General features: G+C 38.7%; 1 protein-coding gene, 1 long non-coding RNA gene and 1 pseudogene across 2 annotated transcripts in view; all 3 read left to right on the plus strand.

The window, feature by feature from the left end:
• The window catches only part of PTPRM (protein tyrosine phosphatase receptor type M), a 712,816-nt gene that overhangs the window by 86,016 nt on the left and 600,397 nt on the right, over nucleotides 1-26,403 (plus strand). The gene's annotated exons all lie outside the window — the stretch shown is intronic.
• LOC145716801 (uncharacterized) lies at nucleotides 8,246-25,812 on the plus strand. The gene is made up of 2 exons (XR_014139706.1): nucleotides 8,246-18,882; nucleotides 18,914-25,812. It is a non-coding gene; the product is annotated as an uncharacterized LOC145716801 (long non-coding RNA).
• Nucleotides 15,878-16,013, plus strand: LOC115938366 (U2 spliceosomal RNA; annotated as a pseudogene).

Below are 26,403 nucleotides of genomic sequence, written 5' to 3' on the forward strand. Positions count from 1 at the left end.
ATATGGCCCTTCTTTTCACTACATCTGTGTCTTTGGGGTAAATACCCAGTAGTGCAATTGCTGGATCATAGGGTAGATCTATTTTTAAATTTTTGAGGAACCTCCACACTGTTTTCCAAAGTGGCTGTACCAACCTGCATTCCCACCAACAGTGTAAGAGGGTTTCCCTTTCTCCACAACCTCTCCAACATTTGTTGTTTCTTTCCCTGTCCATTTTTGCCATTCTGACTGGTGTAAGGTGGTATCTCAATGTGGTTTTGATTTGGATTTCCCTGATGGCTAATGATGATGAACATTTTTTCATGTGTCTGTTAGCCATTTGTATGTCTTCTTCAGAGAAGTGCCTGTTCATCTCTTCTGCCCACTTTTTGACTTGATTATTTGTTTTTTGGGTGTTGAGTTTGAGAAGTTCTTTATAGATCTTGGATACCAGCCCTTTATGTGTAGAGTCATTTGCAAATATCTTCTCCCATTCTGTGGGTTGCCTCTTTGTTTTGTTGACTGTTTCGTTTGCTGTGCAGAAGCTTTTTATCTTGATGAAGTCCCAAAAGTTCATTTTTGCTTTTGTTTCACTAGCTTTTGATACCTGTCTGTATCTATCCTTAAATGCTGATGCTTTTATATCCGTGGAATAGATTCCTGAGACCAGGATTGCTGAGTCAGAGGGTATGTGCCTTTTAAATTTTAACTGCCATCACTAGATACTTTCCCCAAAGGATGTGTAATTCATCCTCCTTGTAGCAATAGGGGGCATTCCTGTTTTCTCACACCTTTGCCAGCAGTTGATGCTCAAATCTTTTTATTTTTTCTAACCCTTCAGGTAAACGATGAGATTATCTTTACTTTTGCCCTTTATTTTTGAGCATGTATTTTAAGTTTTTTGTTGCATTCTATAACTGCAAGCTATGTAGCATTTAGTAAAACTGCTAATAATTGTTACATAAAATTTAGACAACTAGGAAGATATACTGTTCAAATTTTTAAAACGTTGAATCCATCTTCTTATGCCACATTGGGCGACTTACTTAACATATAAGGACTTTTTTTTTATGTATTTCCGCATTTGATGCTAAGTATGACTAATAAGGAACTTTCAGATCAGGGTTTATAACTGGGAATTTTTTTATTTTCTCAGAGATCTATATATAAAATTTTAGCATTCGAAGTTTTATGGTGAATTATGACTGTTTTTAATAGACTTTGTGGGCCTAAAATGATATGGGAGGGTAACAGATCATAACAGACACTTCATCAAGGAAGATAAACAGATGGCAAATAAAGATATGAAAAAATGTTCAACATCATATGTCATCAGGGAAGTGCAAATGAAAACAGCAATGAAATACCACTATATTAGACTATTAGACTGGTCTGACTATTAGAATGGTCAAAATCCAAAACACTAACAGCACCAAATGCTGGTGAAAATGTGGAGTAATAGGAACTCTCATTTATTGCTGATGGGAAAGCAAAATGGTGCTTTGGAAGATAATATGGTAGTTTCTAAACATTCTTTTCATACCGTCTAGCAATCACACTCCTTATGAAAACTTAGGCCCACATAAAAACCTGTGGTTGGATGTTTATAGCAGCTTTATTCATAATTGCCAAAACTTCAGAGTAACCATGATGACCTTCAGTAGGTGAATGGATAAATAAACTGTGATACATCCAGACAATGGAACATTATTCAGTGCTATAAAGGAAAGAGCTATCAAGCCATGAAGAGACATGGAGGAAACTTAAACAAATATTACTCAGTGAAAGAAGCCAACCTGAAAGAAGCCAGTACTTTATGGTGTCAACTATATGACATTCTGCTAAAGGCAAAACTATGGAGACTGTAAAGGGATCATAGTGGTTTCCAGGGTTGGATGGTGGAGGGAGAGATGAGCAGGCAGAACACAGAAGATTTTTAGGTCTGTGAAAATATTCTTTATGATATTACAATGATGGATACATGTTATTATACTTCGCCGAAGCCCATAGAATTTACAACACCAAGAGTGAATTGTAATGTCAATTATGGACTTCGGTGATTGTGAGGTGTCATTGTATGTTCATCCTAAGGAAGATATGTACCACTCTGGCAGGGGATGTTGATAATGGGGGAAGCTATGCATGATAATGGAGGTCAGGAAATATATGGGAAGTTTCTGTACCTTGATCTCAATTTTGCTATAAACCTAAAATTGCTCTAAAAAATAAAATCTTTTAGGGGTGTCCAGGTGGCTTGGTTGGTTAAGCATCTGACTCTTGTTTTTGGCTCAGGTCATGACAAGACCTGAGTTGGGCTCCGTGCTGAGGTGGAACCGGCTTAAGACTCTCCCTCTCCCTCTGCCCGCCCCCCACTCACATGCTCTTTATCTCTCTCTAAATAAATATAAAAAAGTTTAAAAATAAAAAAATAAAATCTTTTATAAAGAAGTAATATGGAAGACTGTGATCTATTAATTTGTCATGTAATTTTTTTTTTAGAGTTTTATTTATTTATTTCACAGAGAGAGACACAGTAAGAGAAGGAACACAAGCAGGGAGAGTGGGAGAGGGAGAAGCAGGCCTCCTGCCGAGCAGGGAGCCTGATGTGGGGCTCAATCCCAGGACCCTGGGACAATGACCTGAGCCCAAGGCAGACGCCCAACCGACTGAGCCACCCAGGCACCCTGTCATGTAATTTTTAAGTTAGTAGTTAGCCTTGGCAATAGGCTTTTTTAACGCATTATTAAAGTATAATTTAGTGGAAGCTATGAATTCTAAATATTTCAAATATGAAGGAATCAAATGTGATGGAGAGGGGCAGGTTAATGTGTGGTGGTTCACTTGGGCTATGTGTGATTCTGTGCCATGCTATAATGGCATTTCTATCCCTTAAACCAAAGACAACTATGTAAATAGCAACTTGCTTACAGCAGTGTGCTATATTCAAGGTGGCAGGTTTCTGTCTCCAAGGGCCTTGGTGTATTGTGAGAACTTCATTGATTGATGCTTGAATTGTAGCACAGCATAAAAATATATTGTTGTCTGGTAGTGATGAAGGAAATTGTGTTACTGTACATCATGCTTGTGAGGGATGACATTTTCGAGGAGATGTAGGGAAAATATTCCCACATATTAGAACTGTTGTATACTTCCTATGTCCAAATGCACATAGACAAGGGACTAATACATTGGGAAATGCTTCTTTACTGTTTAACCTGGGAAACTGGGCATTTTTTGCTTGCACAGAGAAAACTGAAGAAGTGCCTGTTGTCTTACAACTTTATGGTATAAGTACTCCTCGAAAATAATGAAATGTATCCTTCTTGTTGGTCTTTGCAACTTTCACTAGCTGTGACCTCACCTAACTGTGCCATGCAAGGTGTCACTCTTCCTTCCTTTACCCCCTAAGAATAGCCACTCTTGATTCCATGTCTGCCCTGGGTGCCTGGTTCAACATTTGCCTCAATCTGTAGTGAACCTGCCCAGCCCCTAGGAAGTAACCATTTCCCCTTTCTCTAATGGTTGCTGACATACCTGAATCTTGGAATCCAACATGGATTGGTTGATGGAGTCAAGGGGAAATGTGTGTGAAGTGAGTGCTCAGAGGAAGGAGGACACTGTACTTTAGAAACCTTTAACTTTCTTAAGGTTAATATGTAAGGAAAGCAGTAATTTGTCTTGAGGGTTTTCTCCCCCTTTTGTAATCTAGTTCTTTTTAAAATGTGAATCTCAGAATTGGCTGAATAATGATGGATAAACTTAATGAGTCCTTCTCATCAACTTTTATGCATTATTTAATTTAATCCTCAGATAATTATGAGAAGGTACTCCTGTTACCCTTTTTGTTGAAATTGAGATTCAGTGGTGTTTAAAGTATCTCACCAGGAGGGCAGTCCACGATGGCATCATGGTGAGACTCTGAACTCACCTTCTCCCCTGGACAAGGAATCTACACCTACATAGAGAGCAGTCCCTTCTGAAGAAGAACCGAGGGCTAATTGAACAGCTTCTGCACAACAAATGACAGAGGGACCACATAGAGAAGGCTAGGAGAGATGGAGAAGTGATAATGATGGGAACCCCACCCCTGACATGGCAACCTTGGTAGGGAGGGTTATCACTGAAGGGCTCACTGCAGATTTGCCTGCCCTGGGGCATAGAGAAAAACCAGTGTTATAAAGGACAACTAGAATATAAGAGAAGGAAATCCATTAACTAACTCTACAGTGTTTGCCAAATTGGAGGGTAACTGCTGGAACTCTCTCTGGGGTCAAAGGATCTAGTGAGGGCCACTTTTTATGCCCCCCCACCCCCGATAACGCTGATGGGAGCAGGGTCCAGGTGTTCTAGCTGGCCTTCTGGGGCTACCCCAGTGCACCCAAGGCCCCTGGCCTCCAGTTCCAGCCATCCCAAGGTAGCCTCGGGTGGCAGATTCTGGGACTCTACCCACCAATGGCACTCCCATGGCTTGTGTCCAACACAGCTCCAGTTGGACTGCCAAAACCACCAGTCACATTCAGTCTACACAGGGAATGCTCTTACATAAAGCTACACCTTTGAGACCAGGAGAGGTAGCTGTTCCTCCTCATTCGTAGAAATAAACACAGAAAGTCAAACAAAATGAGGAGGCAGAGGAGTATATTCCATATGAAAGAACAAGATAAAACCCCAGGAAAAAAACCCTAATGAAATGGAGATAAGGAATTTACCTGATAAAAGAGTTCAAAGCAATGGTCATAAAGATGCTAACCAAACTTGGGAGAAAAATGGAAGAACACAGTGAGAACTTAAATGAAGAGTTAGAAAATATAAGAATGAGCCAATAAGAGAAGAAGAATACAATAACTGAAATGAAAAATACACTGGAGTGAATCAACAGTGGATTAGATGATCAGCAACCTGGAAGACAAGAATAGAAGTCACCCAGTCTGAACAGCAAAAATAAAAAAAGAACTTAAAAAATGGGGATAGGTTAAGCGACCTCTAGTACAACATCAAGTGTACTAACCATTCACATTAATAGGATCCCAGAAAGAGAAGAGAGAAAGGGGACAGAAAACTTATTTGAAGAAATAATGGCTGAAAACTTCCCTAACTTGGGGAAGGAATCACAGAGAGTTCCAAACAAGATGAACCCAAAGAAATCCACACCAAGACATGTTATAATTAAAATGACATAAGTTAAAGAGAAAGAGAGAGCCTTAAATGAAGCAAGAGAAAAATAGTCACATATGTGGGAAACACCATAAGACTATCAGCTGATTTTCAGCAGAAACTTTGCAGGCCAGAAGAGAGCGGCGGGATATTTAAAGTACTTAAAGGGAAAAACTTACAACCAAGAATACTCCACCCAGCAAGATTATCATTCAGATTTGAAGGAAAGATAAAGAGTTTCCCAGACAAGCAGAAACTAAAGGAGTTCATCACTACTAGATTAACCTTACAAAAAATTTGTTAAATTGTCTTCTTTAAGCAGAAAAACAAAGGCCATAACTAGGAATAAGAAAACATATGAAAGAAAAAAATCTCACTGTTAAAGGCAAATACATCGTAAGGCAGGGACCAGTCACTTAAAAAGCTAGTATGAAGATTAAAAGACAAAAATAGTGAAATCAAATATAACTTAACTAAAAGTAGGTAAGGGATACACGGAATAAAAAGATGTAATATGTGACATCAAAAACAAAATGGGGGAGGGGGTTAGAAATGTAATTCTTTTAGAATATATTTGAACTTAAGCAACTATCAGCTTAAAATAGACTGCTATATATGTAGGTTGTTATTTGGAACTTCATGGCAACCACAAAAAAATTCTACAATAGATATACAACTGCTTTACACCATAAACAAAAATAAATGAAAAATGGATAAAGACTTGAATGTGAGACCTAAAACCATAAAACTAGCAGAGAACTTAGGTAATGAGCTCTTTATCATCAATCTTAGTTATATATATATATGAGAGAGAGAGAGCATGACTGGGGTGGGGAGGAGCAGAGGGAGAGGGAGGGGGAGAATCCTAAGCAGGCACCATGCCTAGTGTGGAGCCCAGTGCTCGATCTTATGACCCTGAGATCATGACCTGAACTGAAATCAAGAATTGGACGCTTAACCAACTAAGCTACCCAGGTGCCCCTATTTTTTTTTTTTTTTTCCCCTTTGGACTAGTCTCCTCAGACATGGGCAACAGAAGCTAAAATAAACAAGTGAGATTACCTCAAATTAAAAAGCTTTTGCCGGTGAAGGAAACCACCAACAAAACAAAAAGGCAACCTACTGAATAGGAGAAGATATTTATAGGGGTTAATATCTAAAATATATTAAGAACCTACACAACTTAATATAAAAAAAAACAAGCTAAATAACCCAATTAAAGCATGGGCACAGGACTCAAATTTTTCCAAAGAAGACATACAGATGGTGTTGGAAGGGTGGGGATTAGCATAATAGGTGGAAGGGATTGAGAGGCACAAACTTCCAGTTATAAAATAAATAAGTCATAAGGATGTAATAAAGGATAGGGAATATAGTCAATAATACTGTAATAATTTTGTATAGTGACAGATTGCAACCAGACTTATCATGGGGATCATTTTGTAATGTCTAAAAATATCAAATCACTGTGATGTACACCTAAAACTAATAGGGTATTGTCTACCATTATGCTTCAATTAAAGTAATAAAGTAGCTTGCCAAGGTTAAAGCTAGAAAGTAGAGGGTCTGTCTGCCTACAAAGTCCATATTTTATAGGACTTTGCTCTTAATGAGCAAATTTATAATTATTGCTTAATGGGCAAGTGGAGCCCATTGGCATATACCATCAAGTTTCCTCCTTATAATTTTGTTTTCAGCATCAGTTTGTTGCATACCTCTCTGCTCAGTACTCTCTCACCTACTGTGTTTGGAAATTAAAATAGTGTTACATTCCTAAAAAGAATCCTTATTCACATCCAAGAAGAGCTCCCAAATGCATTACTGGTTTACCTACTAAATATTGCTAATTTGTACTGCCTTCCAGATGACCACAACCACTAGCCACATTACCTGCTTGGTTGTTGGTTACTTTGCTTTTAATAACAACTCTGAAGTTTTTATATTCACTTTACAGTAATTTTACATTTTTATTTATGTACTAAAAATGTGGTCCTCTCATACCTAAGGCTGTAGATGAGTATATTTCTGGTTTAATTGGGAATATGTAGAGATGGGGGGCCCTGGAAAAGAAGACCCCAGAAGTCTCTTCTAGGTGTTTGTCATACACTGGCAATGGCTGTAGAGGAGAGTGTGTAAATATAATGAGCAAAACATTCATTAGAACTGATATTTAAAATCGTGCCCAACACCTAGTAAGCACTATGTAAGTGCTTTGTGAGTTAATTTATTTTACCTTTACCATCCTGTGGGTGGTACTGTGATCTGCATTTTCCAGAAGAGGAAGCTGAAATTATGTATCATTCTCAAGACCACTCAACTAGGAAGGGCTGGGATTCCAGTATAGTTGGTTAGATTCTTGAGTTCCAGCTCATAACCTGTAGGCTAGATTTTAGCCTTATCCTGGTTTGCGTGTATTTAAATATTGTGGCCGGAGAGTATCTCAGATAGAGCTATCCCAGGGGACTATCTACGAAGGTCTATGAAACAACTTGATAGAGAAAGTAGCATTAAATACATACTAACAGGCAATTTTATTTAGAATTATTTGGCTATGGGGTCAATGTTATCAATATTATGTTTTCTTGAAAAACAGAAATAAAGAAGAAAAGCCTATAGCATCTTAAGTTTCACTCATTTCTGTTCCCTTTTATTAGGCTATACCTGATTTATTCCAGCTTTCTCAGGATATGGGACAATTGTTACATGATTGGTGCAGTGTCTTCTTGGCTTGCATTTGATAGTAGAAAGTATTTAAAAAGCTCTATTTGTTAGGTGCCAAAAATTCAAAATCAAAAAAGACCCATTGTGGTGAAATTGTAGGGTTGATGAAAATATATGACCTCTTCAAGTTACTTTTAATTTTTATTTATTTATTTATTTATTTTTTAATTTTTAATTTTATTTATTTATTTCACAGAGAGAGACACAGCGAGAGAGGGAACACAAGCAGGGGGAGAGGGAGAGGGAGAAGCAGGCTTCCCGCCAAGCAGGGAGCCCGATGCGGGACTCGATCCCAGGACCCTGGGATCATGACCTGAGCCGAAGGCAGACGCTTAACGACTGAGCCACCCAGGCGTCCCTTCAAGTTACTTTTAAAATGCAGCTTAAAAATGAGACACGATTTACTTGTAAGAAATCACAAAAGTTTTGTTTTATTTTGTTTTGTTTTGTTTCAGATATAATTTGCTTCAGGGGCTTGGGGGGAGTTGTTTAGGAGTTTTTATTTTAAGTGGCTCTGTGAAGACATCCTTTCCTTCAGTCTCAGGGATGGAGAATGTGAATTTCATTGGCCAGAGCACCCTGGGCCTGAAGCCTACTCTTTGGGTTTCTTTAGTGTCCTTATGGTTTAGTGTCCTACAGTAATTTTTGGGTAAGTGTAATTTGGGATAAATTTAACAGTGAAAACCCAGTTTGGAGAACACTTTGTTTCTTGTTGGCTCTCACATGCTGGTGTGTAACTTTGAGCTTCTCTGTAACCTACTATCTGTGGGAGCTTAGTTTCTTTTTCTGTGAAATGAGGATGTGCTCTCTCCTGCTAGGACTGCTCTGCACATCAAGTGAAGACTGCTTGTAACATCATGGCCCTGAATTGTCACTCATTCATTGTGGCTGTCCTGTCCCTTCCTTTTGCCCCTTCCGTGACAGAGGATCTTACTGGGCATGGGAGGTTGGCAAAGGAACTTGGAGAGTAATTGCCCATAGACATTTTCTTTTCCATGGGAAGACACCTAGAAGCTCTGATATGAGAAGTAATTTTAGCTGACCAAGAGTTTCTTTCAGCATATACATATATATATTTATTTTTTTGAGTTGGGGGGGAGCACATGAGCGAGGGTAGGGATGGAGAGAGAGGGAGAGAGAATCTGAAGCAGACTCCCAGACTCCCTGCTGAGCACAGAGCCCAATGCAGGGCTGAATCCCGACCCTGGGATCATGACCTGAGTCAAAATCAAGGTTGGACACTCAACCAACAGAACCACCCAGGTACCCCTAACCCCCCACCCCCTTTTTTTTTTGAGAGAGAGAGAGAGCAGGGGCAGGGGGCAGAGGTAGAGGGAGCCAGAGAGGGAAAATCTTAGCCCCAAGGGCTCAATCTCATGACCCTGAGATCATGACCTGAGACAAAATCAAGAGTCAGACACTTAAATGACTGGGCCACCCAGGCACCCCAAGAGTTTCCTGATCAAGGGACATATTCGCTTTCTGTTGTTGTGTGACATGTTGCCACAGATGTAGCAGATTAAGACAACATGCATTGAGTAGCTCCCAGTTCTGTAAGTCAGAAGGCTGGGCTGGCTTTGTATACTCAGGGTACCACAAGGCCAAGATCAAGGTGTCCCCTGGTTGAGTGCTTATCTGGAGGCTCTGGGGAAGAATTCACTTCCATGTTCATTGCTGGTGGAACCCAGTTGCTTGTGGCTCTGGTGTGAGGACTACATCTCCTTGCTGATGTTCAGTAGGAGGTGGTTCTCAGCTTGTCAAAAGCTATTTGCATCCTTCTCATGGCCCCTCCATCTTCAGGGCCAGCAAGGGTTCATGCAGTCAAATCTTTCTGACTTCCTCCTTTCATGCTACCAGCCTGAGAAAGCTCTCCACTTTTGAGAGCTTAAGAAATTAGATCAGCCCCTGAGGTTAGAATGTCTCACTCTTAAGGTCCACTTTGCCATATAACAGCATGGCATAATCATGTTATCATAATCAGAAGTATGCATATGATGATAAGCATAATAATGAAAGAATCACAGGAGTGATATGTCATCCTATTCAGTTCTAAAAGGTGTGGTATCTAGGGGTGGGTGTGGGTTCATTTTTAGAAATCCACCCACCACAAAGAATATCTCAGAATGCCTCCAAGCACTCCGAGCTCTGTCTGAACCCTGCTGGAATAAGCACAAACCTATGTGGCCCAGCAAACATCTTATTTCAGTCAGGATGGCTAATTTCATTTGATTTTAAGAAGTTTGTGGGCAGAATTTTCAGCTCAAGTATGATCATTATATCTTGATGCCTCAAAGGGTGTTAGAGATTCCTAAAGATGATAGTGAACATATTAGAAGAGGAGAGAGTATTGTTCAGGTATTTCTAAACTCTTTATATGCAGACTTCCAATGTGTGTTATAGGTGAGACAGAGATGTATTATGGGTCAGTTCACTGCTCATTTTATTGCGGGAATGAGTCTGTGGTACTGGATCACTTGGGGTTTCTACAAATATAATTGAGATTATAGGTCATAAGTTAGAAGGTCCATTATATAAACGGGCAAATGTAACATTACCATGTTGATCAGTTACCAAGTCCTAGGGTGATATGGCAACAGCCAAACCCTTAGAAGCAGTTCTCCTAAGGCTTTGATATTTTTAAGTTTACCTCCTAAGGCCTCCTCAAGGGCCACCAAGCAAGGTCAGGCAATAATTCATCTCTTGGAGGAACATCTGATGGCTAAAATCAAGTCAGTGTCCATTACTGTATCATAGAGATAATCTCACAAAAGGGCACCTGTATCAGTTAGAATTCTTTGGTTGCAAGCAATAAAATTGGACCACAGTTAATTTAAAGCAGAAAGGGAATTTATCGTAAGGACCCTCAGGAAGCTCACAGAATCCAGTGGCAGGCCAGAAAACTGGACTCAGGATAGTGACTGTCAGAAGCGATCCAGAGGAGTTTTAGGGAACAAGATTTATTACCTAACTACTGCCCTGTCTTTTCAGGGCATGTTGCAGGCAACAGGATGGGATCCTTTTCTCTCTTTAGGCACCACACTAATCAAGACTCAAAACACTGAAGAGAATGTTTCATGGATCTTTCTCCAGAAAGGCAGGGACTCCAAGTCTGCACCCACTGATGGAGGGGTACATACCCTGAAGGAACTCAGGGTGTGGTTACCAGGCACAGAGGGAGTAGATGCTGGGGAAAAACCCTAAGACAAAAAGCCGACCCTCGCTCTGAAATCTTTTTGCTTAAAATGCTTTCTCAAAAACTATTCTAAAAAAATGTGTGGTGATTAAAAAAACACACTTCTGCCTTAAACAAGAGTCTTTTATTGCTACACAATTGCTGTCTCAAATCATAGAAACCCAAAAGCACCCAAAAGCTAATGTTAAATTAGAATATTTCAGGCATATTCCCTTATTTGCATAATATCAATGAAATCCTTTGACTAGGTGGATAAGAAGGGGCCTTTTAGCATATGACAATGAATACCTGTGGCAAAAAAAAGAAAAAAGATCTGCAAGCAAATAACACAGGAGCAAAAAGCATTGTTTGTTGTCCTGGAGTCATGTTAACTGATTATTTATTTGTAAAATGAATACAAACTACAAAAATAATCCCCATTCTATTTGTTGCCTGCTAATAGCTTTTAAAATGAACAACATTTGTGTCTAACATAAAAAACCCTCTGTATCTGACAATTTATGGGTAAGTGATCATGTTGTAATAGCATTGTATCAAAAGCTGCTTTTCTTTATAAACCCTTATATTTAATCCCTCCAACCAGCCAACAAGCTATGTGCTTCCCAGAGAATTAATTTAAGATTGAAGATAAAAAAAGAGGCCAAAGTTAATGACATCAAAGAGAAAGCTCCTGAAAGAAGTAATAGTTTCAAAAAGATTTTGACTGTTTTATAAAACAAATATAAGCTGCTGTAGAATTGGTGTAAAATAAGGTTATTGCTTCTGACTTATTCAAAATGATTTTGTTCTAGTTTATAACCTCAACTAATCTCATAATAAATGTTTTAAAGTAAAATTTTAATATGTGCATTGCGAATGCACAAAACTGACCAGTTTCACTATTAGATTGCAAAAAGTGTTTTAAATATTGAAAATGTAATTTTGAAAAGAGCAAATCATAACCTTTGATAGCATGGAAGTTTTTATACTTGAAGTATGAGATTTCTAAATGGATAAATAGGCAAAAGGGGGTTCATTGGTGAGTTAGAGAAAATCTGAAATTTAATTGCAGTCTGGCAAGGAGATACAATAAATGGCATAAAACCACCAGGGAGAAAAAAATCACTTTTGGTGAATGTTCTCCATTTTCAATAAAAACCTTTCCATGTAATGACTTATACCTATAGTGTAATTGAGGTAACACATTATTTACACATTTAATCTTATTTTGATTTACTCTTAATTTATCTGATATCAGCAGCCTGTTAGATGATAATTTAAAAATCCACTCCTACCGTAATTGCTTTAGGAAACCTTCCTAATGATAATTTTATTCCCTAGGATAATTTAACTTTCCATTTAAAATGCACATCTAAGCACGATAAAGTATGTATTGGCAACAGAATATGTTTATGTTCATGTAGAATGATAATTTCCTTAATGGACAGCAAGCAATACTATGCTTCATATTTTATGGTAATGGAGATGGACTGAAATTGTATTTGACTACATGTACCTTCTTTGTTTGTATGGAGCATAAACAAGGTGGGTCACCCTGGTGGCTCAGTCAGTTAAGTGTCTGCCTTCAGCTCAGGTCATGATCCCAGGGCCCTGGGATCAAGTCCTGCATCGGGCTGCCCGCTCAGCGGAGAACCTGCTTCTCCCTCTACCCTCCCCCCCCTTTCGCTTATGATTGCTCTCTCACTCTCTCTCTCAAATAAATAAAATCTTAAAAAAAGGAGGTATAAGAGTTTAAAGCATTAAAAAAACTCCCCAGAAGTGTGTTTGTGGAAGCAAACTGAGGTTATGACATCATGTTTTGTCAGCCCTCACATACACTCCAGTTAAAGCTGCTTCCCCAGCATGTAGCACTTTTGAAGACGTATGTCTGGCTCTTTCCTGGAAAGATGGGCAGGACTGGTTCTTTCTCAGAAGCTGTGATGCCATATTTCCAGATCTGTGTCCCACACCTGAAAGATACCACCCTCTCCTGTCCTGCTCCTGCAGGGAGCTTTATTCCACAGGGAAGAAATGCTAGAGAAATCTTTGAATGCACCCTCACTAGAAGAATAGAGATGGAATGATGGAGACTCTCCAAAAGAAAGATGGTGCTGGAAATACAGAGATAGTCCTTCCAGAAAAGCTCTGGGGATGCTGTTCCCCCAAGCTTTGGATGCTGTGGACTGTCTTCTGTCAATCATTGAAAGACTGAAGCTTCTAGCTCAGTTCCTGTAAATGTTCAGTACAGGGTATAGGTGTTGGGGAAAAAGAAACCCCAGATGATTGCGTTCAGGAGAATCCCAAGGTTCATGTGTGATGAGACGATAGGAGTCATAGAAGAAGGTTCAGACAACTTTATGCCTAAGTTGTCAACTGAAGCAGGTGCTTCCAGAAGTCAGGAAGAGAGCCGTCCAGGCACTTCCAAGCCATAAGGATTTGCTGTCAGGTTATCACACTCGCCCTTTGTGCATCTTTCCCTGTGCTTTTTACTTTTGTGGGAGCACCAGGGCAGGAAACAGTCATTGGAGGGGTTAGCTCACAAGAACTGTGACTTTCATAGATGAATTCAGCTGGTGCCAAACCAGAGCCTTCAGGGATGGAGGCCATGAACTAAAATGCCAGATCTCTCCTTCCTTAAGTCTTTGAGCCTCTTAATGGATCCCCCTGTTGATGGACCCTAACCAGAGGCAAAGACCTCTGTAGGTTGGCCTTCAGGGCATAGTAAAAGGGTAGAGAAGGTGGGGGTGGATTTGGTAGCTAGTAGGGAATATCGAGCCCAGACTTTATGTAAAAGTTGGAAGTGCACAAATTTACATGCCATTCTGTGTTATATGAATAGTTTAAGGCATGATGAATTATACATGAAGTTTACAGATATTATTTAGTTTATAAAACCTTAATCTTGTGTCTCATTCTTCTGCACATGGCTAGGTAATCAGAGGGATTCATCACCCAATGTTGTTCCTGACACTTCAAAGCACTTCTGGAGGTGTAGTATACTGAACACACAGAATCTAGACAGGGGGGTAGAAGTCTATCGGTACTCTCTTCTGTAGGAAGAGGAGTGGTTACTTACCTTACCATGGAGACACTGAACTATGATAACTTTTCATCATCCCTTTTTGGCGTTATATTTTTAAAAGATATGAAGTTACTAGAAGTTGTGCCATAGGAGGCATTAAAATGAAAAAGAATCTTGTAAATAAACTAGGACCTTAACATGGACCTTTGAATGGAGAATTGAAGCCTTTGAGATGGAGACAGAGATATATAAACCCCAGAACTCAAGATGATGCTACCTCTCCTCTTTGTGTGTGTTGACCTGGCTTCTCTACTTCATATACTGTTCATATATAGAATTTTTGTTGCCTCTGGTATTCATAGCACACTGCTAACTCAGAATTTTCATCTATTACTCAGTAGAATATTGTGGATTACTCCAAATTTCAGAGATGCTGCAGAGAACTATTTATAATTTGAGAAACAAGATATGAAGTGTGCCCCACACAGCACAAGGGAAAAATGTTCTTAAGAAAATTACTTAACTATTTCAAGAAAACAACTCAGGACATGATAGAATGGTATTAAAGTTCTAAAAGAACATTTTTTGTCATTTGTAATAACTCCTGAATAATAAAATTTTATATGTGTCTTTTAAATATGCAATAATAAAAATATCACCCTTAGAATATGTTACAAAGGTAATGAAGCTAGTGAGGAATCACATAGGAAAGTCTTGTACTTCATGTGGAGTGAATCCAACAAATACTGATACCAAGCAGATATGATAAATAAAGTTACTGTTTTAGGAATAAAGAAGACTGTTGGAGAAGAACAAACCCCTATATGTCACCTTTATCCTAAAAAGAAAATGTTATAAAATATGCTTTTAATTTAACTCACATATAATTTGTGTGCTGAATCTGATATTGGAGCTAAGTAGAAAAATTTTAAAACAGAAAGTATATACTGTTTAACGTCTTAAATCTTGGTAATCTGAAGATGAAGTTATTGTTGCATTGCATTAATTTTTGTTAATTGTAGGTAAAGGTTAGTGGAGTGTGTACAACATCTGAGATCTGTTAATCCTCTTCCTTTGCTGAAAAGGGATGTAAAATATATTATAGTACACAAACTTGTGCCATACATGTTGGATAAGTTGGTAAATAATTGTTTTAAAAAATGTGTGTGTGTGTGTTTTACCAAAGTGAGGCAGATGTGGTTTCCTTGGAGGATTTTTTGACTTTCATCATAAATCCAAGCAAATGCAGTAATAGTATTTGTACTTTCACTACTTTCTTTACAATTCCACTTGTATCAGAATTTTTTTGATAACTCTAAACATGCAGACATTGAAGGAGTCATATATTATGTTGATCTCATTTTACTCCCCTTGGGAGGTCCATGTGAATGGAGAGCGCATATTAAGTGCACCGAGGGTCATGATCATCTAATTCATATACTGCAGATGGTGAATGGGAGAAAAATTTCTGGAGAAAAATATAAAACACTGAAACTCTCTTTTTAAATTTTTCATGCTGTTGTCTTTTTTTAAAATATAATTGACATACACTATCCTGTTAACTTTCAGGTATACATCAGAGTGATTTGATATTTTTATACATTATGAAATGGTCCCCACAATAAGTCTAGTTATCATCTATCACCATACAAAGTCATTACAATATTATTGACTATATTTCCCATGCTGTACATTACATCCCTGTGACTTACTTATTTTGTGACTGGAAGTTTGTACTTCTTAATCCCCTTCATCTGTTTTGCCCACTCCCAAACCCCTACCCACTCTGGTAACCAATAGTTTGTGTCCTATATCTATGAGTCCATTTCATCGCTTCTCGGCCTTTTGGCTAAGATCAAGTGTAGTATCTGTTCTTATCAGTTTAATATGAGTCCGTTTCTATTTAGGTTATTTTTGTTTTGCTTTTTAGATTGCACATATAAGTGAAATCATATGATACTTACCTTTTTCTGACTTATTTCACTTAGCATAATATCCCCTAGGTCCAACCTAGAGGCAATATGGCAATATTTCATTCTTTTTTATGACTGAGTAGTATTCTACTGTATGTATATGTATATACATATATGCTGTATCCTCTTTATCCTTTCTTCTATTGATGGACACTTGGGTTGCTTCTATATCTTGGCTATTGTAAATAATGCTGCAGTGGATATAGGGCACATATATTTCTTCGAATTGATGTTTTTATGTTCTTCAGATAAATACCCAGAATTGGAATTGCTGGATCATATGGTAGTTCTATTTTAAAATTTTTTGAGGAAACTACATACTATTTTTCATAGTGGCTATAACAATTTACATTCTCACCCACAGTGTACAAGGATTCCCTTTTTTCCACATCTTTGCTAACACTTGTTATTTCTTATCCTTTTGGTAATAACCAATCTGATAGGTGTGAGGTGTTATCTTTGTGGTTTTGATTAGCATTTCCCTGATGAGTAGTGATGTTGAGCATCTTTTCATGTGTCTGTTGGCCACCTGTATGCCTTTTTTGGGAAAAAAATGTCTATTCGAGTCTTCTGCCTATTTTTAAATCAAGTTGCTTATTTCTTTGGGTATTTAGTTGTGTAAGTTTTTTATATGCTTTGATATTAACCCCTTATCAGATGCATGATACGCAAATATCTTCTTCCATTCATTAGGTTGCCTTTTTGTCTTGTCGATAGTTTCTAACACTGTACAAAAGCTGGTGAGTTTAATATAATCCCTTTTGTTGCCCTTGCCTGAGGAAACCGGTCCAAAAAAAAATTGTTAAGATTGATGTCAAAGAGTTTACTGCTTGTGTTTTCTTCTAGTTTTATGGTTTCAGGTCTTATATTCAAGCCTTTAATCCATTTTGAATTTATATTTGTATATGGTGTATGATAGTGGTCCAGTTCTTTTGCATGTAACTGTTGAGTTTTCCTAGCATCAAATTTATTAAAGGTACCATTCCCCCATCATATATTCTTGCCTCTTTTGTCATAGATTAATTGGCTATATATGCACAGGTTTATTTCTGGGTTCTCTGTTCTCTTCTATTGATCAATGTGTCCGTTTTTGTGCCATTGCCATACTGTTTTGATGACTCTAGCTTTATAGTATAGATTGAAATCAGGGAGCATGATACCTTCTGCCTTGTTCTTCTTTTTCAAGATTGCTTTGGTTATTTGGGGCCTTTTGTGATCCCATACAAATCTTAGTATTCTTTAGTTTAGTTCTGAGAAGAATGCCATTGGTATTTGGATGGGGATCACATTGAATATATGGATTGCTTTGTATAGTATGGACATTTTAATAATACTAATTATTCTTATCTGAGCATGAAATATCTTTCCATTTATTTGTGTTGTCTTCAATTTCCTTCAAGGATATTATATAGTTTTCAGAGTACAGGTCTTTCACCTCCTTGGTCAAATTTTTTCCTAGATATTTTATTCCTTTTGATGCAATTATAAATGGGATTTTAAAAATTTCTCTGATAGCTCATTATTAGTGTATGGAAACACAACCCATTGCTCTATGTTAATGTTGTGTCCTGTGACTTTACTGGATTTGTTTATTAATTTTAATAGTTTTTTTGGTAGTCTTTAGGATTTTCTTTATGTAGTATCATGACATCTGCAAATAGTGCCATTTTATTTCTTCCTTTCCCATTTGGGTGCCTCTTATTTATTTTTCTTGGTTAATTGCTGTGGCTAGGACTTACAGTATGATACTGAATAAAAATGGTGAGAGTGGACATCCTTGTCTTACTCCTAGTCTTAGAGAAAAAGCTTTCAGCTTTTACCATGGAGCATGATGTTAACTGTCATGCTGTCATCTCCTTTAAGCATAAAATACTACTTGATAATTCTTAGATAGTGTGAACAAAATATAAAGATCATAGAAACTCTCCTAATTATAGGTAAGTAATTAATGTGGTGTAGATTTTCACTAACTAGGTTTACTTGAATCAGGCTTAAATAAGCCAGTGTGTTATTAATTTAACCTGTGTGTGTGTGTGTGTGTGTGTGTGTGTGTGTGTGTGTGTATGGTAAGCTTCTGGGAGAACTGATCATTGAGAAATAATAGATTTTAAAAAGAGACTGGCAAATTGAAAGAAAATTGGTATAATTTTTAGAGGGAGAAAAATTGTTTCTCCTATTCATTCCACTGATGGACCCAGCAGGATTGAATTCAGTGGGATTCAGTGGGATTCAGAAAGTACTTACATTTGGCTGTCTCTGCTATTGTTGATCAGACACTGACCAGTTTCCATTTTTTATTCTTACTGTAGTTTTATTTGAATAATTCATAAGCACAAGTTATGAAATGATACAACCCTCAAATGACACAGTCAAATCTATAAGTTAATAATATGCTGAGATATTTTGCAACTGAAGCCACAAGTTAATAATGTCCTGAGATTTTTTAAAGTTTACTTGCTAATAAGTGAATGTATCTTTAATGTTGAATTTTTATTCTGTTCTATTTTTAGATTTAAAATCTAGGTTTTCAAAATTATAAATGCTGTATAATTTAAACTGATTTTGAATCCTTGAAGATACTTTTGTTTTTTTGTTATACTTTGATATAAATTTAACAAGCGTGTAATATTCAGTATATTAAGAATACAAGAGGCTTGATCTGAAACGCCAGACTTCTAGTGTATGAAGCTGAAATTAGTTTCTCAGTCCACATTTAACATTGACTAAACAGTTATTTCTTCAATGCTTATAATCGGCAGGCCATTTTGTTAGGTACTATGAGGAATAATGAATTAGACTGATATTCTGTTCTTATGTAGCTTGCACCCTGGCATGTGAGACGGACTAAGTGTTAAGCTTTTGTAATTTAAATTAATAGATTCCAGAAAAGAGTTAAAGATGCATTCACTCAGGGCGCCTGGGTGGCTCAGTCAGTTAAGTGTCTGCCTTTGGCTCAGGTCATGATCCCAGTGTCCTGGGATCGAGCCCTGCATCTGGAGCCTGCTTCTCCCTCTCCCTCTGCCTGCGCTCCCCTTGTTTGTGCTCTCTCTCTCTGCAAATAAATAAAATTGTTAAAAAAAAGATACATTCACTCACTGAACACACCTAATGAGGATTTATTAGGTGTAAGCACTGTATTAGACATACAGTAATCATATAAAGGCTCTAAGTGTTGAGAAAATGAGAGATGATGAGGAAGGGTCCCTGGAGACAAAGATGGGTGACCTGAGGTGCACTCATCTCTTGGTGACTCTGTGGAGGGTGTGGGCGTGGGAAAGATGCCAAATTCCAGGGTGCACGGACTGTAGTAGCCAACTGGGGGGCAAGATAGCTGGGGTGGGAGGAACACACAGGACAAGGTATGCTTGGGTGTGGAATGCCTAACGAAGCCTGGAGAGGTATTCAGAAAGGTTGCTTTGGGTCATGTTTTGGAAGAAAGCAAAGGAAATGTTATGGTAAGGAATTTAGACTTTAAAGGCAATGAGGAGCCACTGGAAGCTTTCGAGCAGTGACTTGATCTGAGTAAGTTCAGTCTGAAAACAGACCGGACCAGGGAATTGATGCGTTGAAGAGAAGTTAAACAAGAAGGAGCTGAATAGCATATGTACCTGAGCTCTGGGCGGTGTGACCTCTGACCATGGAAGATTGGACTCCCGGGGCTGGCAGGAGGTCTCCTGCTCAGCCACATTGAGTGCCTGTGCCCACCAGTGCTGCGCCACCCACATCTACATGGCCCTTGGAGCTGCGGGAGCAACCTTCTCCCACCCTACCTATCCCTGTCTTTGAAGCAGCTTTTGGATTTTTTCCTCACCTGGGAAAACTGCTAGTCTCCTTATACATAGGAAATATTCCACAAACACTTATAAACTCCACATCCTCCCTACTCTGGCTCTACTTCTGACTTCCCATGCCCTTCTCCATTGACTTGATCTTAGATATGAAAATACCCAGGAAGATCTCATCATTTTATAGATTATTTCTCCAGGCAGGTCTTCCAGAGTTATTTGTCCACCCCTTGGAACCTTGTGATTTCCTGGGTTGTAACCATGTCTCACCCAACTGGATGTTATGGAGTTCGTTTATATTAACTTATGTTTCGGGCTGCCTGACAGCACAGGAATGCCACCATCAGCAGTATGACCATCGTTTGCAGACTGCAAAGCCTTTTCTCGTAAATTATCCCCTTTGATTCTTCCCACAACCTACCTCTGGGGCAGGTGACACTACTGAGCTTAGCTGCAAGTTGACATAGCTGCCGTGAGAGACAGTGACATGCCTGAGGTCTCACAGTTAAGTGATGCGGTGGCAGTTTTTGTACAAAGTGCAAGAACCTGAGAGGTCATGGCAGAACTTCTGGAGCAGGAATGATGAAATACAAGCACACTTTTATTGCATTTGTAAGCACCAGGTTTTTGTGGAAGCACATGGTTTATGTGATCACCTCAGCTTCACAACAGTCCATACTATAGAGATAAGGAAACAATTTACCCTAGGGAAAAAGGTATCAGACCCTAGGCCTTCCTACAGCGTAGCCAACAATTTCGGCACACAGTGTGTGCCTCGCCGCATGCTCGGGAACACAAGCTGCTGTGGGTTGTTTCTTGGTAGTGGCGGGGAGCGGAGGGGCCTGGCACAGACCAGTAGCCCTGTTGTGTACTATTCCTACAGGAGGGAGTCCAGGGAGCAGTACACACGTGAACTTGAAATTTAACCATGATCTCCTGAAAACTTTACAGACAGATGTCAGAAAAGAAGCGATCAGCGATGCCTGCTGCATGAATCTACTCTCCTTGTCAGTTGACATCCCTGGCTTTATTCTTATTTATTATACTCATTAAAGTTGTAATTAGTAGCAAGTCCCTTTTAATTTTTTAAAAATAATTTTCTTAGTTCATATCAGTGCTTTATACTCAGTCAGTGTTTTTACTGAATAATGTGCCTTCCTCAAAAGGGCTTTTTTTTTTTTACCCTTTACCCATTTACCTTGTAGGTGATAAATCATTATCCTTTATCATCATACCACAAAGAGCCCAATTAAATAATTGTCAAATGGCTCTATTTACATTATCTTTCACATTCAGGTACCTGAGGTGTATATACTGTAGGAAGAGATGACTGTACTGACAGTTTGTTGGTCATGTATTGGCAGAAATCAGAGAAGGAGCCATGTGCCACAGTGGGTACAATCAAGACCTTTTATTAATAGCTATAGAAATTAATGTCATTCAGTAGCAAACCCTGAACTGTGACCGATGAACTCTATGTGACAGAAGCTACTGGAGGCCAGACATCTCTGCTACTGTTCCTCTCTGGAAACGCACATGCAAGTGGACATAGATTCACAGTGGCCTTCGGTCACACAGGTGGCTCCCGGCGTGGAGCAGAAGGCTGCATTTCTGTAATTAATGTTAGCTCTTTGGAATGGTTTTTGTGGAAAAATCATGTTTGTAGAAAAAAACCTAACCGTGGTTAGGTTCTGAGGCTAGCTTCAAAACTCATTATTTAACCACTATGTTTTCTTCCATTGTTCTGCCTTATATATTATTTATATTATTACATTTAGTATCTTATGTTACACCTGCTTTTATTTGTCTGTATTGCTTATTGGGCTGAGAGTTCCCTATGAGCAGGGATGGTTTGTCTCAGAAAGCGCTCAGGCCTATTCCTGAAACATATGATTCATTATGAAATTTTTTTTTTTAGTGAATGAAAGTATGACATAGTGTAAGTTCTAGTGAACTACATGTTTTCAAGAGACAAATCTGTTCAGAATTCCAAGTCTGAAAGTCACAAAATACTCCTGGAATAGGTAAATTGAAGATAATCTGCAAATATAGTTCAGTATTTTAAAATTATGGTTAACTAAACTTCATTAATTCTGACTGCCTTGATAACCTCTTCAGGAGAAGCCTAACATTTCTTCAGCTGCACAGTGATATGAAATGAAGGGTTAGTACTGGGGTTTGGGACTGGCCTTCTTCAACTCTGTAATTCTTTTCTAATCCAATGGGAAATTAAATTATGATTATATGTTCTTTGTTTTCTGGAATTTTAATGGAATGTGAATAATGCTATTTGTAATAGATTTCAAAAGCCTTATCCTATGACCCAGAAAGATATTTACCTTTTTTCACTTTGGGATGGATATTTCTTAGATGCCAGATCTGAATTAAATACTTTTAAAAAGATAATTTTTAGTATTAAATGTTTTGATTGTACAGTTTCATATTTTTAAGACCTTTACTTCAGCCAGCTTCCATATAGGGGAAAATAGGAAAGTCAGAGTACATTTTTTTTGATTTATTTATTTATTTTTAAAAGATTTTGTTTATTCAGAGAGAGAGAGCATGTGGGAGTGGGGGAAGGGCAGAGAGAGAGAGAGAAGGAGAGAGAGAATCCCTAGAGGACTCTGCACTGAGCAGGGAGACCCACACAGGGCTCAAGGCCACAACCCCGAGATCATGACCTGAGCCGAAATCAAGAGTCAGACGCTCAACCAACTGAGCCACCCAGTTGCCCTTAGAGTGCTTTTTTTATTTGGAAATATTGGAAGCAAAATTTTTAAAATTTTTGTAGTGAACATATGGGAACAATATGGATATTTTTGAACAGTGCTTTAAATAAGAACTTGAATTGGGTTATGTGTTTATATTTTGAAATTTAAATTTCTGTTAGACTGGATCCCTTTCTGGCTGCAGCCCCTTGAGAAGAGATTGTGTCTTAGTTTTCTTTTTATCCAAAGTGAGTTTCACAGAGCCGGGCACATAATAAGAACTATTGATGTTTATAGAATGAATGAATTATGAAAAATTGACTCAGGCATGTTAAAGTCCACATTACATATTATTTTGCCTTCTCTTTCTGGGAAACTATACCTCATGTAGTTCCAGCCTTATATCAAAATCTATGATAGTGCTTTTGATCAAGGCTGAGAAGTATTAAATAGCTTCAAAAAGTTAGAGTGTGGATAGCAGAATGTTTTAATGGGAGTAGAAAATGTATTTCTATAATGACATTATTAAGGACCACCAACATTTTCGTTTTGAAACATTATGTGGAAACAATTGGGTAATTAGAAACTTTTAAGTGATTGGGAAGCCAACCATGATTATCTTTGGGTTTCATGGATGAGTGTCATTAGTCATAAAGCCCCATCTTTCTCTATTTTTGCTGGTTAAAACTAAATTATCTTTGGTTTTCTAATCATGCCAGGAGCATGCTATCCCTTTGTCCACCAAAAGACGTGGATTACCTGATGATTGGAGAGAAATGCTGTGATTCTCTAGAAATGACATTATTGTATAGTATACGTGCATGAGAGACTTGGATGGGAGGAGGTGTATTAATCCTTCCTCAATTAACTTTTTAGCGAGAAATTGTGAAAGTTACAGAGGAATAGGAAGAAAAAAGATTTCCTGGAATCAGTTTGCTTATATTTTAGAAGTAGTTTTTTGGGGCATTGAGTTCACACCAGTATCTTATCAAATATACATTGCCCAGAATGAGTATAAATACCGTAGGTGCTCACTGCAAAGATGACTGTGCTGGCAGGCTGACATGGGCTACAGATTAGCTTGCCTTGACATTGCTCCTTTTATTCTTAGGTGAGGGAAACTAGTGACTTCCAAGAATGTGTTTTTATAAATATTTTAATAGCTAACAGTGGAGGGGTTACTACTTGCTGAGCACCCCACCTGCATGATATATTCCAATTCCTACTCCACTTTGGCATCTGCCTCAGTTGTTGGGAATAGCTTGTCCACAGTCCCACAGCTAATATGTGACAGAACTAGGATTGGTAGCCGGGCAGTCTGATCCTAACCTTCCTACTATTTTGTAATGCCCTCCTGTTCTAGAAATATTAAAAGGCTGATGAACAGAAATAAAACAGAAACACCTGCTACATCTGTCCAACATTTAACTTAATCCACTCCTGCCAAAAAATTGTATTGACTCTCTTATCATGTGTGATGCTGTGTGGAAAATATGAAGACAAATCCCCCACAGGCTCATGGTTCAGGGAGAGACTAGGGTATAATAGAGGTCATCTAGAATATCAGTAAAGAACTCTAATTCAAAGTGGAAAATAGGTGCCTTTTAAAGGTATAAGGAGAGAGTAATTGCACCTAAGGAGAATCCAGGAAGGTGTCGCAGAGGAAGTGGCATTTGCACTGGGTTCTGGAAGGCTAGGTGGGCTATCACGGATGCAAACTAGGGCTGTGGGGGGTCGGAGGTGTGCCTAAAGGAGGTGGGACAAGTATGAATAAGTATAGGTAAGGGAGAGATGGGGCTGGTATTTTCAAAAATGGGAAGTGTAATTTGAAGTGTAGTGGGTCATAGCGATTTGGTGATGTCAGGACTTAGAAAGCCGCAGATGTCAAGTCGCTGTTCAGAGGCAGTGAAGTAACACAGAAAACCTTGGGGTTGAGTTGTTTTAGGCATAACTGTTCTTTGCTGTGCCAGTCTAGTGATCAAGAGTGGCACAAGTGATCACCGAAGCCTGGTAGCTTGCTTCTGGGGGGTCTGGTCTTCCTCAGGCTTGTAATGACTCTTCTGTCCATTTCACTTTCCCTTTCTGTTGTCAGCTTCCCTTAAATTTGAGGACTCACCAGCCCCAGAGCATAGGAAGGGTATGCATTCTAGTCTTAATAAATTCCATATGTCTCATGTTTTTGTAGTCATTTTCCATTCTGTGAAATGTGGTGAGACATTACTGATGGTGGTTAATGACAGTTCTTCCTCATAAAAGAGAATGCTTTGGGAAACACTTTGATTTTGATCAGGTGTGGATAGTTAATAGAAGCAGGCATAGGAAACTCCCTTCCACAATGGTTTGAAGTATAAAGAGAAGGAACAGGATATAAGAACGTATTATGAAATGGTACATGAATGTGAAAAGTTTCAAAGGTCCGAATGTATACATTTGAGATAGTATTTTAAAAATTGAGGGCAAAAAACGGCTTAAAGAAAAAAGAAACAAAGCTTTCTTGAAGGCTTCCTGAAAGGGGCCCTGGGCTAAGTTTTTCCTAGGCATTGTCTCATTTAATTCTGACTCTAGTCTTGAGCCGGAAGGGTTGTTGTTATCCCCATTTTGCAAAATGAGAAAACGGAAGGTTCAAGAGTTTGGTGGACTTGACCAGTGTGCTGGAAATGCTAACATGTGGCAGGGCGGGGGCTTGAACCCACGTCTGCCTTATTCCAGAGGCTAGTGTTGTCTAGCTAACCTCCGCTATAGATGGGGAGACAGAGCTTATCATGGCAGTGAAATCCCCTAGCAAGACATACAAACCGAAAATGAGTCCCAGGTCCTTCGAGGTATTCTTGATATAAAAAGGTAATTTTTCGGGCGCCTGGGTGGCTCAGTTGGTTAAGCGACTGCCTTCGGCTCAGGTCATGATCCTGGAGTCCCGGGTTCGAGTCCCGCATCGGGCTCCCTGTTCAGCAGGGAGTCTGCTTCTCCCTCTGACCCTCCCCCCTCTCATGCTCTCTCAATCTCATTCTCTCTCTCAAATAAATAAATAAAATCTTTAAAAAAAAAAAAAAGTAATTTTTCAATGTCAGATTGGTTTTGAGAATTCTTTGCCCCTTCCGGTTATTGGCTGTGTTTGCGTGAGTGCCGTGGCGCACGTGGCATGGGTCCCCGCAGCTGGTAGAGACAGGCTGCCACACAGTCCTTTGCACTAGGGCCCGATGCATAAGTCAATGGCACTTAATGCACAGAGGGGACGTGCGATGGCTGGTGGGCGGGTATGCTGCTTTGCAGTCACCTCTGCAAGTTTTGAGTGCATTCAGCACTACATGCTATGCAGTAGGTTTACAGCAATTTACTTGATATTTCTGTGCATCATCATGTAATTTTAAGAGTTAAAAATGTCCCTGTCTTTGGCATATAGTTATTTTCTACTTAGTTGGTATTCCTTGCTTGGATTTCATCTACCTTAGAGGGCTTTCCTATAGACTTAGCTACTCCTGCTCTGTCGGCTTCTGGAGAGTGGTGTCTGGTGCTACGCTGCTTATTAAGGTAGTTCAAGCAGCGTGGCTCACAATTTGTGGCCAACCTCCCATCCCTGTGCAGTTTTCTCTTTATACCTTCAGTGAAGCTAATGGGTTTTGACAGGAATATTGACATTGCTCTCATGATGGTTTGAGGGTAAGTAGATAAAAATGTTGCTTAAACTCCTTAATGTAAAATTAGTTCTTTATAAAAGTTCCTTTCTCAGTGCCTCAGTGACACTGACAGCCTTATTAATACTTTTCAATATTCTAATGTCAGCAGTCATTTAATATCAGCTTAATCATTTTAATGGTTAATGTTGGCTTTTCAGCATGATCATTTAAATATCCCAGAAGATTGGGTTTATTATTCCTCACCAAGTAGATTC

This window comes from Leptonychotes weddellii, chromosome 13 (assembly GCF_054177405.1).
Source record: "Leptonychotes weddellii isolate Sample4059 chromosome 13, ASM5417740v2, whole genome shotgun sequence".
Taxonomy (NCBI): domain Eukaryota; kingdom Metazoa; phylum Chordata; class Mammalia; order Carnivora; family Phocidae; genus Leptonychotes; species Leptonychotes weddellii.